This window comes from Ictidomys tridecemlineatus, chromosome 1 (assembly GCF_052094955.1).
Source record: "Ictidomys tridecemlineatus isolate mIctTri1 chromosome 1, mIctTri1.hap1, whole genome shotgun sequence".
Taxonomy (NCBI): domain Eukaryota; kingdom Metazoa; phylum Chordata; class Mammalia; order Rodentia; family Sciuridae; genus Ictidomys; species Ictidomys tridecemlineatus.
Window position 1 is genome coordinate 47,862,688 of NC_135477.1, and position 12,682 is coordinate 47,875,369.

General features: G+C 34.3%; 1 protein-coding gene across 6 annotated transcripts in view; it reads right to left on the reverse strand.

Moving 5' to 3' along the window:
* Positions 1–12,682, reverse strand: part of Adk (adenosine kinase) — a 459,652-nt gene that overhangs the window by 35,957 nt on the left and 411,013 nt on the right. The window lies entirely within an intron of this gene.

Consider the following 12,682-nt stretch of genomic DNA (forward strand, 5'->3'; position numbering starts at 1 on the left):
AACTTGATAGATGACAGTTTTGAAGTTGTTTCTAATGGAATCAGGCTCAGAGAACATCTACAAATTATTGGACAGCATTTTTTATTGGGGATAGGACTTCTGAAATCACAAATTTGCACCCTTTATGGAGACAAACACGGCTGAAGACTTGCCAACTCCAATTTCAAAAAAGAGCAAGGAACGGGTAAAAGGAGATCTGGGGGAACTTAAGAGACATCATAATCATCTTAAGAATTATAAAAAGCATATTTTGTCTGCCTTTTGCTACTTGCTGCTTACTAATGAATACTTTAAAAAAGAGACAAATGCAGATAGATACGTTAATGAAAAAAGACCTCCTGGAAAGAGGACTCATTTACTAAGTTATCCCTTTGTACCATATGACTAGAAATGCTAAGAAAACTACGTCAGAAGCATCTACTTAAACTCTTAAGTAACTGAACTGTTCACACTTTGTTAACACTAGGGCCTAAGTGGCAGTATTAAGAGTCTGATTAATTTGAAGTTATGGCATAAATATACAAGATTATATTTTCTAGGGAGCATGCAATACATAGGGCTATATAAGAAAAGGAAAAAAGAGATATAAGCAGGATTTGTTAGAAATAATTGGGAAAGTGCTGCAGTCTGATTTAGGAAAATGTCTGTACCATAAATATTTGTAAAGAAATCTGGTTTTATTACCTCCAAGTACAAGTCATACTATAAAGGGAAGTAACAATTACAAACCCAGAACAAATAGGCACTAAATAAGTAAAGTGAGCTAAGTTAATGACACCATTACTATTAGTAATAAGGTTACATTATGTAACAATATAACACGTCTATAAAACATTTTAATTAATATAATAATTAGTTACTGGATTACAGATTTAAAAACAATTACATATAAACTGTAACTATAATTAGAAAAAATTCCTAAGGTTCCTTGTTAGAAAGTCATTCATTTTTGATGAAATACATTTTTATTTACAAACAATATCCTAAGTTGCAGTGAAAGAAATTATTTTGTACTCTGTTCTTAAGAATTATGACTTTTGGGCTGGGGATGCTACTCAATAGAAGAACTACCACTGAGGTAGGTTGCCTACCATTGCCTTCCATGCACGAGGCCTTGGGTTTAATACCCAATACTAGAAAAAAAGAAGAAAACAAAAGCCAATACCGTGCTCCCCTCAAAAAAACCCCCATGACTCTGGTTCCAGCACCACCAAAAACCAATCATGACTTTTGCTCTAAACTGCTGAAAATTCTAAATAAATGCAGTTTTAATATCCTATTTTCTGGATATGTGGGTAGACTATTGATATACTTATCATTAGTTGTCACAAGAAGTTAAATTTCCTGAAATACAAGGTAGAACTACTTTGTACCTGTTATATTTCTTAGTGCAAATAAGTATATAAGGATATTACATATGTAAAAGACATGTTATAAATTCAGTACAGACACAGCCTCATATTATTATTATTATTATTATTATTATTAGAGTACTATAAAAACTCCTTTTAAAATAATGATCCTGAAAATCTGTAAGGTCCTGAAATGTGTTCTGAGTCATGGAAGGAGGATTAAACAATGTTTAATGATATTTGAATTCAATTACATTTTAGGAACTTTCTAATTTTGTCAAATGTAGTGATCTAAGCTCATTTACTGAGCTATTAAAAAACTGAACAGTATTGACCAGCATGACCTATTTCATAGTCATTCTAGACAATTTGTTGTATTAACCTCTGAAGTACTGTTCACTAAATGTGAAGACACACTTAGAGGCCCGTACATTATTCAATCAAAGAATCCCAAGCAAGACCTTCACTCATGTAACTCTCATTGGAGTCTAGTTTTCTTAAGTATGAAATGGGCCTGGGATAGCTGCGGGAACAATCAGCAAAATCTAGCTTTCTACCTTAATTATAGAAAAATGAAGCTGTTAGTTCTAGTTAAGTACTTCTACTTTAGAGTTTAAGGTAAGTTATACAAATTATTTCTCAATTCTTCCCAAACTTTTTGTAAAGTCAGAAGGAAAAGGATTGGGAATAATTATTATTCCTATTTTCCAGACTTCCATGAAACTACTAAATCATGAGCTTCTCCAAGCAGACAGGAAACGACACTAACAATTCAGTTGATAACAGACTTGTTTGGCATTAATTATTAGATAAGACTCTGAGGATCCCTTCATCCAAAACAATAAACTTAGCTTAGCTCAATTTCAGACACAATCTATATAGTTTATATAAATAAATAATTTCCTCTTCACTTTACTGTGACACACACTTCACCACCTAATCACACGAGGCTAGTCTAACTAGAATGAAAACAACTTCATGCATCTATAAAGAAGTCAATGATAGCAGAGACGGTTAATTTTGTGCAAATGCCACAATATTTAGCTGAAAACAATTCAGTCACTAAATGCCAAACAATTATATCAAATGTTTTTGTAGTCTTAACTCCACTAAATTAATTGCATAATTTTAGCATTGTATACACATATCCTCATGATAATTAATATCCTTAAAAACTTTATTCAAGATATTTTAAAACACCATGTTTGTCACTGTTTTGTTGATGTACCCCTAAACTGTAGAAAAGTTTTAACTGAAGAAGATCCACAGCAGGTTGAAAGGCAGGTATTTTTCTACCTTAAGGTATAATAGTACTCACTACCTCTGCCATTGCTTCTAATAGGATCAATACAAAAGAAAAGAAAAAGTGATGGGAAAGCTTCATCAGAAAGTATATACAAAGTATAATGAGATAAAACCCAAAATACTTTAGCTTTATTGCAATAAGCTCTTATATCTTGAGTATTCTATGTAATAAGGAAATTTCCATGGTATTAATGTTTTTTTTTTTTTTTTGCTTGTGTGTTTTTAACTTCTTATTTGGAAATAACAGAAAAAATTGTAAGAAAAATATGGGCAATTCTCATACAACATGAACCCAGATTTACCAGTTTTTAACATTTTGCCACAACTGCTTTATCATTCTTCTGATATAATTCTTCCAAATATTTTGAGCATAAATTGCATATATTATGCATTTTATTCCTTAATGTGTCAGTATTTTTCAAGAACAAAGATTCTGTGAGAGATAACCAGGATATAGTTAATAAATTTAGAAAACATTTTAATTTTATTTAATCTAAAGTCCATATTCCAATTTTCCTAATTGTCCTAATTTAATAGGCATTTTTTTTTTTAAATTTAGTATTCCCCTGTACTCCACCCTGGTTTGTTTTAAACAAAAAAGGTATCACCTGATACCACAGAGTAAAATGACCACAATATTGGCCTGGCAATGATTTTTTGGTAAGACTTTAAAAGCTTAGGTAATAAAAACAAAAATAGACACACGGGATTACAACCAACTAAAAAACTTTTGCACAGCAAAGTGAACAATTAACAGAGCCAAAAGATAACCAATAGAATGGGAGAAAATATTTGCACACTATACATCTGATAAGTGGTCAATATCCAAAATATAAAAGAAACTTAAGCAATAAGCAAGAAAACAATCTCTTAAAAGAAGACATACAAATGGCCAATAGGTAAAAGCAAAAATTTCAACCCCACTAATGAGCAGGGAATAGCAAATCAAAAACCACAATTTAGGCAAGACCCTGCCTCAAAATAAAAAATATAAGAAGGGCTAAGGATGTGGTTCAGTGCCCTGGGTTCAATCCCCCATTTAAAACAAACAAAACAAAATCTCAAGACAACATCAACAACAATAATAACAACAAAAATGAACCACAAGATATCACCTCATACCTGTTAGAATGGCTATTATCAAAAAGACAAAGATAATAAGTGTTGCTGAGAATGTGGAGAAAAGTGAACCATTATACAATATATATTATAACTATACTAATGTATAATTAGTATATTCATTATGGAAAATAGTAGGGAAGAATCTCAAAACATTAAAACTAGAACTACCATGTGATGATCCAATAATCTTCCTACTAGGTATATCTCCAAAGGAAATGAAATCAGATTTCTTGTTTTTCGGTCCTGGGAACTAAACTCAGGGGCATTTGACAACTGACTCACATCCCCAGCCCTATTTTGTATTTTATTTAGAGACAGGGTCTCACTGAGTTGCTTAGTGCCTTGTCATTGCTAAGGCTGGCTTTGAACTCACAATCTTCTTGCCTCAGTCTCCCCAGTCACTGGGATTACAGGCGTGCGCCACCACACCTGGCTGAAATCAGAATTTTGAAGATAGTTATACTTCCATGTTTACTGCAAGACCTGGAATCAACCTAAGTGTCCACTGATGGTTGAATGGATAAATAAAATGTAGTATATATACACAATAGAATACTGTTCAGTCATAAAAAGAAAAAAGATCCAGTAACTTGTGACAACCTGGATGAAACTAAGCATATGTACTAAGTGAAATGAGTCAGGCAAGAGAGACAAATACCACATGATTTCATTCATATGAGGAATTTAAAAAAAATTGATGTCATAGAAGGACAGAACAGAACAGCAATGGGAAAAAATGTTCATAGTAGGCAAATATATATAGAGAGAATGTAGATAAATTATTGCCTGTGGCTGGAATGTTGAGAGGAAAGAATAAGGAGGGTTTGTGTGTGTGTGAGAGAGAAACTGGGAATGACTACTAACGGCTATCGAGTTTCTATGTTGGGTGATGAAAATGTTCTAAAGTTGATTAAGGTGACGACTGAACAACTTTGTGAACATACTGAAAACCAATGTATTATACACTTTAAATGAATGAATTGTATATTTGAATGATATCTCATTAAAGCTGTTATAAAAAAAAAGGTATCATATTATCCAGGCTGCTTTGAACCATATATATATATTTTTTTTCATGAGCAGAACTTTCTATACTGGTAATACAGAATGTCCTCATTATGTTTTAGGGCTGCAAAATAGTTCATTATATGGCTATACTACAATTTACTTAACCAGTCTTTTACTGATGTACTTTAAAGTTATTTTAATCTTCTATTACCACAAATGATGTTGCAAAGTATTAAAGCTTTTAAATAGACCTTAATTATTGTACTTAATAGTCAATAATATAATTCCTATTTTACACAAGGAAACGATACAAGGAAACTGAGTTGTTATACTAATAGCATGAAATATGCCTGTGTCAAAGAATAACAAAAATCCAGGAAGTGTTTTCTTTTCACCAGGACACACACACCAGGATATGAACAAAGACACCCTGCTCAGACTGCCCTAATAAACAGGGTAGTGAAACAGATGACAAACTCTGCTAATAATAGACATTTATAGAACAATCCTAATTAACAAGGACTTTTGGGGAATGAAGAGCTCTGGGTTAATTTAATTTTCTGGTTAACTAAAGAAAAAGCAGAAAGTCATTTTAGCTAGAAATCTTTCTAAATGTATTAATATAATAATATACCATGACATCCTTGCTTTAATTAGCTTAGTTTATTGAACTGAATGAAAATTTTCTTTGTTGATAGAGAATCCTATCCTGAATATCAATTCTTATTGTAGTTCCAAAGGTTTAAGTGTTTTCATGAAAAGCAGGCTAACTGAAATCATGGGAAGTACACAGGATTAAGAGCCAAAAGGCCAAGACTCCAGTGTGATTTTAGCTTAGCTACTTTATTCAATAAATATTTATTAAGAGCCTATCCTGTGGTAGGTACTCTATTAGGAATTGGGAATACAGATGCGAATACTGCACACAAAGCCCCAGCTTTTTATTTTGTTGTTGTTTTTTGGTACCAGGGATTGAATCCAGGAGTGCTTAACCACTGAGACACACCCCCAGCTTCCCCCCTTTTAATTTTGAGATAGGGTCTCACTAAGTTACTTAGGGCCTTGCTAAATTGATGAGGCTGGCTTCAAACCTTCAATCCTCCTGCTTCAGTCTTTCGAGCCGCCGGGATTATAGGTGTGTACCACCAGGTCTGGCAAAAAAACCAACCAATCAACCAACCAAACAAACAACCCCAGCTTTTTATAAATGCTACATTCTAATGGGATAGGCAATATTTAAGTGACAAAAAATTTTGAGTTTTTGTTTCATTTTGTTTTGCAGTAGTGAGGATTGAGCCCAGGGACTTTACCCCCCACTCTTTTTTTTTTGAGACAGACACACTAAGTTGCTGGGGCGGGCCTCCAACTTGTGGTCCTCCTCCCTCAGCCTCCAGAGTAGCTGGAATTATAGACATATGTCACTGTGCCTAGCTAATTTGAGATATTAATAGATAACACAGAAAGAAACAGAAAGATGTGATGAAGTGTGTCAGGGGAAGAGAATAAATTTATACAGTTGCTACTTGCTTACTGATGTGGTGATAGTTGGAGTTGAGACTTCAATGGCAAGAAGGAACAAGTCATATGAAGATCCAGGAGTAAAACACTGAAGTCCAGAGGCCATGGACTAATAAGTTTGGTGAGCTAAGCCCATTTAAGATGAAGATTACTGAAACTATATATAGAGTGTAGTGCATGTGGAGGTGTTGTGAGATTTCATTCTAGGTAAAATGGGAAACCATGGGAAGGTTTTAAATAAGGGAGTGACACAGCCCCATCTTTGATTTTATTCTGGTAGAATGGATTGGAATGGCAGAGGTTGAGGGTGGAGTCAATGATGTTATTTACCAAGAAACTTTGGGCAAGTCACAATGTAACTTAAACACAATTTTATTACTTAAAAAATAAAGACAGGGGCCGGGTTGTGGCTCAGTGGTAGAGGGCTCGCCCAGCACAAGCGATGCCCTGAGTTCAATCCTCAGCACCACATAAAAATAAATAAACACAGAATATTGTAAAAAAAAAATAAAGACAATACTTGCTGTACTTATTTTTATGTGGCTACTATATGGATTATTAACAATGTTATAAAAATACCTTGTCAAATATAAAACCTTGTAGTATTTTATGAGGCATTCTTAGGAATGTATTTTCTTCCATTAGGCAATAAGTATTTGTTGAACAAAAGTCATGAATTCTTTATACTGTTAGGTCATCTGGGGAAGATAAAATATAGGAGAAATATTAAGACATGATCTGTCTTAGAATCAAGACAAATCTGGCATATGCCATAGAATCTGTAAAGTATCAATGTAGTACCTTTTAGAACTACAACATCAATTCAAAGGAGGGGGGGAACAATGAGTTTAATTAATTGGAGATGGTTGAATCCAGGGGTACTCTACCACTGAGCTACATCCCAGACCTTTTATTTCTTAATTTGAGACAAGGTCTCACTAAATTGCTCTGTCTGGCCTCAAATTTGGGATCCTTCTACCTCAGTCTTCTGAGTTGCTAGGATTACTGGTGTGTGCCACCATGCTCAGCTTAAGCTAGCTCTTAATGAAGTGGATAATGGTGAAGATAGGAAAAGGAAGTTGTATATGTTCTAGGAGAAACAGGAAATTTAGATGTCTAACAAGAAATAAAACAAGGTGGGAAGGAGTCTAGCCTTTTCTAGGCAGAGTTCGAAAGCCAGACAGAAGTTTGAATTTGATGCATCAGGAGATGGAATGCAACTTTAGTTGCTTGAGTAAAATGTCCTTCACCAAGTCTTTAATACTTTACCTCATGCAATTTTCATGGCAATCTCATGAGTTTGGTATTATTAACTTGATTTTATAAACAATGACAAGGAGGCTCATTGGGTTTGTCATTCTGCCTATAGTCTCATGACAAAAGCAGGACTTTGGGACAAAATGAAAGAGAGAAATAGGAAAATGTGATTTCAACACTGCCATTCAAACAATATTGCTACCATTTTTGTAATTGTGATATAAATAGACTTTGATTAAGCATTACACAGCAGTTAACTGACATTTAAATTCCCTTAAGCCTGGTCCTGATAACTAAATTTAACAAAATTAAATTGATAAATACTCCATAGAGAATAGAAGCAGCATTACATTGTGGTTAAGTGTGAGCCAGGCGGTGTGGGTTCATATTCCAGCTTTGCCATTTACTCTCTGGTAACCAATTTAAACTCTATATGCCTCAGTTTCCTGAGGTTTAAAAAAAGAACAATAATAGAATTCAGGTCTTTTTAAAAATTCCTACTTCTTCTTTTTTTTTTTTAAGTACCAGGGATTAAACCCAGGGGAACTTAACCACTGAGCCACATCCCTAGCTCTTCTTATTTTGAGACAGGCTCTTAACTAAGTAGTTGAGGCTGGCTTTGATCCTCCTGCCTCATCCTCCTGAGCCACTGAGATTACAAGTGTGCACAACTGTGCCCAGCTAAAATAACTTCTTCTGAAAGCATGGTTTTAACTGTGGGGACCATATGACTATATACATCATTGTTTATAATAAAGTCTTTTAATTTATTCATGTTTTTTTCTAATTTTTACCAATGTTTCAAGCTAATGCAGTTAAATTTTGTAGTGCCAAACACAGACATAAAAGAAAACAAATGAGTGTTTATTTTGAGTATAAAAACAGTTTTCCAGCCTGGTTTGGAGGTGCATGCCTGTAATCCCTGAGATTCGAGAGGCTAACACAGGAGGATGAGAAGTTGGAGATGAGCCTCAGCAATTTAGTGAGACTCTGTCTCAAAACAAAACAAAACAAAACCAAATAGGGCTGAGGCTATAGCTCGGTGGTTAGGTGCTCCTGGTTTCATTCCTCTGTATCAAAAAAAAAAAAAAAAAAAAAAATTGTACCTCCTCACCAAAGAAAAATAATCAAGAAAACAATGATAGGTGAAATTACTATTCTGAAATCTCATTCCCTTTGCTGGTGTATACCCCCTCTTTCCACATTTTTACTAATGCATTATAATTGTACATAATGATGATACTTGTTACATATTCATATACATGCACACAATATAAGTTGGCTAATATCACTCCCCTACATTTCCCTGGTGTGTACTTTTGTTTAAGAGGTTTCTGATATTTTTACTAGGTTCACTAAATGAAGTATATCACTTGACTCTTACTGTAAAGCAGTTCATTTCAACCTATTCATTCTTTGTTTCTTTATATATCCCTACTCTATTCTCTTATCCCTAAGCATTGGTTTCCTCTGCTGACTTAGGTCATAGGTCACTGGCTACTTATGGACTAACTCTGGTGAGTTTCTAACCCTGATTTAAACAGCTCTGCCCAGAGAAGGAGCTAGAAGGACTCATAGCACAAAATGTGGCTGCCCAGGTAAGAGGGGCTATAGAAAAGGCAATATTTTGTCTGATGATCCCAGGCATCCAGATTTATGCCAGCCATTACAGATGGTGAGTAAATATTTGTTCAATGAACAGGGTTATTTTATGAATACAAATTTGATCATTTTATTTCCTTATTACAAATCCTTTAGTGGTTCTCTGTTGAATGAATTCCTAACTCCAGGATATAAACTCAGCCCCTTGTTCAAACATCATCTCTTGCCACTCTCTGACCTATGGTTGCTGTTTGATCAGACTTATAATTTCTCTAATGTCTCTAATGTGCAGAAAATTAAAAGAAAATAAAAAGAAACTAAGAGACTTTATTGCAAACAGGGATGCACAGTCAAAACCTTGGTTTCAGAAGCAGCAATTTTAATTTGCCAAAATTTTATTTCCCATATAAAAATTTACCGCTCTGCTTGTCTTTAATTCTTAACTTCAAATCCCAGATAAAGCATGTCCTCTTGGAGTGGAGTCCTTGACCTCCAAGGAGAATTGATTACTTCCTCTTTTATACAATCACTGTAATCTTCACATACTTTTATGAAATATCATATTTGTAGTTCCTTACTTATAAGTATCTTCTTGACTAAATTACGAGTTCCTTGTGAGTAGAAATCATAACTTAATCTTATTCCCAGCCCTTGGCACTATACATAGTACATAGTAGGAGCTCAATTTACATTTGTTACAGAGTGATTACTTATACACTATGAACTCAAAATAAGTTTTCTGACTGATCTTGAATAAGAAGTATATCACTATATCATTTCACTGACTTAGTGTATAGCAAGCAAACTAAGGTCTTCTGTCTTTTAGAGTTATTAGGATTTGATCTAACATTTCAGATACTTGCATTAAAAAATCATGAATTGCTTGAAATTCAGAAGGCAGAGTACTATTCTGATAGTGAATAAATTCAATTTTGTACAAATGATCCCCGAAACCTTCCCTGATCTCAAATCTTTCCTGATCTATGAATACAATCTTAAGAAATACTGAAAATATGATTAGACTAGTATCTTCACATAAGCTACTTTCATCATTCAGAAATGAGTATGTGTTTATGACTCAATGAATCTGTGTTTAGGACCTAAAGATAGTGAGCTTGGGTCAGGCATAGTGGTGCGTGCCAGTAATTCCAGTTATTTGTGGGCTGAGGCAGGAGGACCACAAGTTCAAGGCTAGCCTCACAACTTAGGGAGACCTTCCACAAAAATAAATGAATGAATGAATGAATGAATAGGTTAGAGGATGTAGCTTGGTAGTAGAACACCCCTGGATTCAATCCCCAGTATTCTTCACCAACAGAGAAAGTAGGCTCTGATGTGGGAACTTTGAATTAATGCTTGGATTGAATCAAACCAGGACAATCAAATGAATCCTAGTGTCACAGGTAGGGTTCACAGGATGCCATGTAAATATGACTAACATCTATATGTATGCCATCCTTCCTTATAAAGAAACCAGGGACTTTTAGGGCTGAGAGAATAAGAAAAAGCATTTATTAGGTAATTCAGACCAAGGCTTTATACTTATTAAAAAAAACCTGAGAGATTAGACATCAATGGTTTTTTTAATATTTTGGTGGTCTAGTCCTAATTATTAGCATAGTAGCATAAAGGACATTATTGGTATCCAAAAATGTATCTTAAAATCATGTATCTCCTTCAGCCAGGAGTTTGAAAGTGGATATACACAAAGTTGTTTTATATTCTTAAAGAATCAATTAATGCGGGCTGGGGATGTGGCTCAAGCGGTAGTGCGCTCGCCTGGCATGCGTGCGGCCCGGGTTCGATCCTCAGCACCACATACCAACAAAGATGTTGTGTCCGCCGAGAACTAAAAAATAAATGTTAAAAATTCTCTCTCTCTCTCTCTCACTCTCTCTCTCCTCTCTCACTCTCTCTTAAAAAAAAAAAAAGAATCAATTAATGCCACTACTTTTAATCATGGACTTTCATCTGTATGATTCCTGTTTGAACTGCTGATGGCAGGGGAAATATTCACAAAGTTTACAAAGGAAAAGTTGCTTTAGATACAAGGAGATCAGTGGTTCCTTTTTTACAGGTGAGAAGAAATGTTATAGCAAGAAAGTATTGCTAAAATATTACTGATGTTTAGTGCAATCAGGTTTGCAGAGATGATAATTCTGCAAGAAAATTTCATAGATTTATATTGAAAGAAAAAACTTATTTTATATATTCTATACTGTACAATGAAATTCAAATTCCCCAAAGCAAAGAGTCAATTCAATGGATATAATCTTGACAATCAAAGTGATAAAAGTTATGGGTAGTATTTATTGTCCAATAAACCAAATCTGATTCTCAGATCTCCTGTCTACTTGCAGCACAGCTATAATGCTGGAGCACAATCCTTTTATCCAATTTAAACAGAACACTTTTCTTTACAGAGTCAGTTGACAATCTTTCTTGCACTTAAAAGTAGATTAAAATGTGTAAACGTATGGTTAATTACCTGTAAAAAGAACCAAGCACACAACAGCCTCTTAAGTACAATATTTTACATGATTTTAAAACTTGGCTTACTCTTCACCATTTCTTACAAACAGAAGCTTTAGCATCAGGTTTTTTAAAAGTTGCACAAATAGTATAAGGTCTTACTCATATTTTTCCTTTGTGAAAGATTCTACAGTTGAGCTACTGCCTTGCCAGACATAGCTGAGGTTCAATAAAATCTTTGGACAAAGATTCAGTTCTGGAAAAGACTGATTAATAGAACTAAGCTAAAACCAAGAAAATGCAGTCTCTTAATGACAGAGATTGGTGGAAGCAGTTTAGCAACTGGACTCATATAGGACTATGTGAGTTGATCATGCAATTCTGTTCCCAATTCATCATTCAGTGCCCTTGTCTTCATAGGTTGACATGATACATCAAGTTGGGATTATTTACACTATAAAAATAAAAAAACACAACAAACCAGTGCTTGGTTCCTATGAGCTGGTTGTTAAATCCATACCAGCATACTACTGACTGGGTTCCATCTTTATGACTCTTTTACCTTTAAATTGCTATTTTTAAAATTTTTCCTAAGCAGAGACTAAAAATATAATTGTTACATTGATGCTGCTTAATATTTCTGTTTCACGAATGAATAGAAACTAGATTCCTTTGTTATATCTGTTGAAAATAGATCACCATTCCTTATTTGTCACTCGTTCAATTCTCCCAAATGAGTTCATTTGGAAATTTTTGAAATAGAAGACTCCACGATGAAAAGAAAGTTATATTCTCTTGCCACAGTCTCCTGAGTTACTTACTGGGAATTCAGGCGTGAGTCACCATGGGCTGCCATCTAGACATTCTTTTTTTTTTAATATTTATTTTTTAGTTGTAGTTAGACACAATACCTTTACTTATATATTTATTTTATTTTTATTTTTTAGAGAGTGAGAGAGGAGAGAGGGGAGGGAGGGAGGGAGAGAGAGAGAGAGAGAGAGAGAGAGAGAGAGAGAGAGAGAGAGAGAGAGAGAGAATTTTTAATA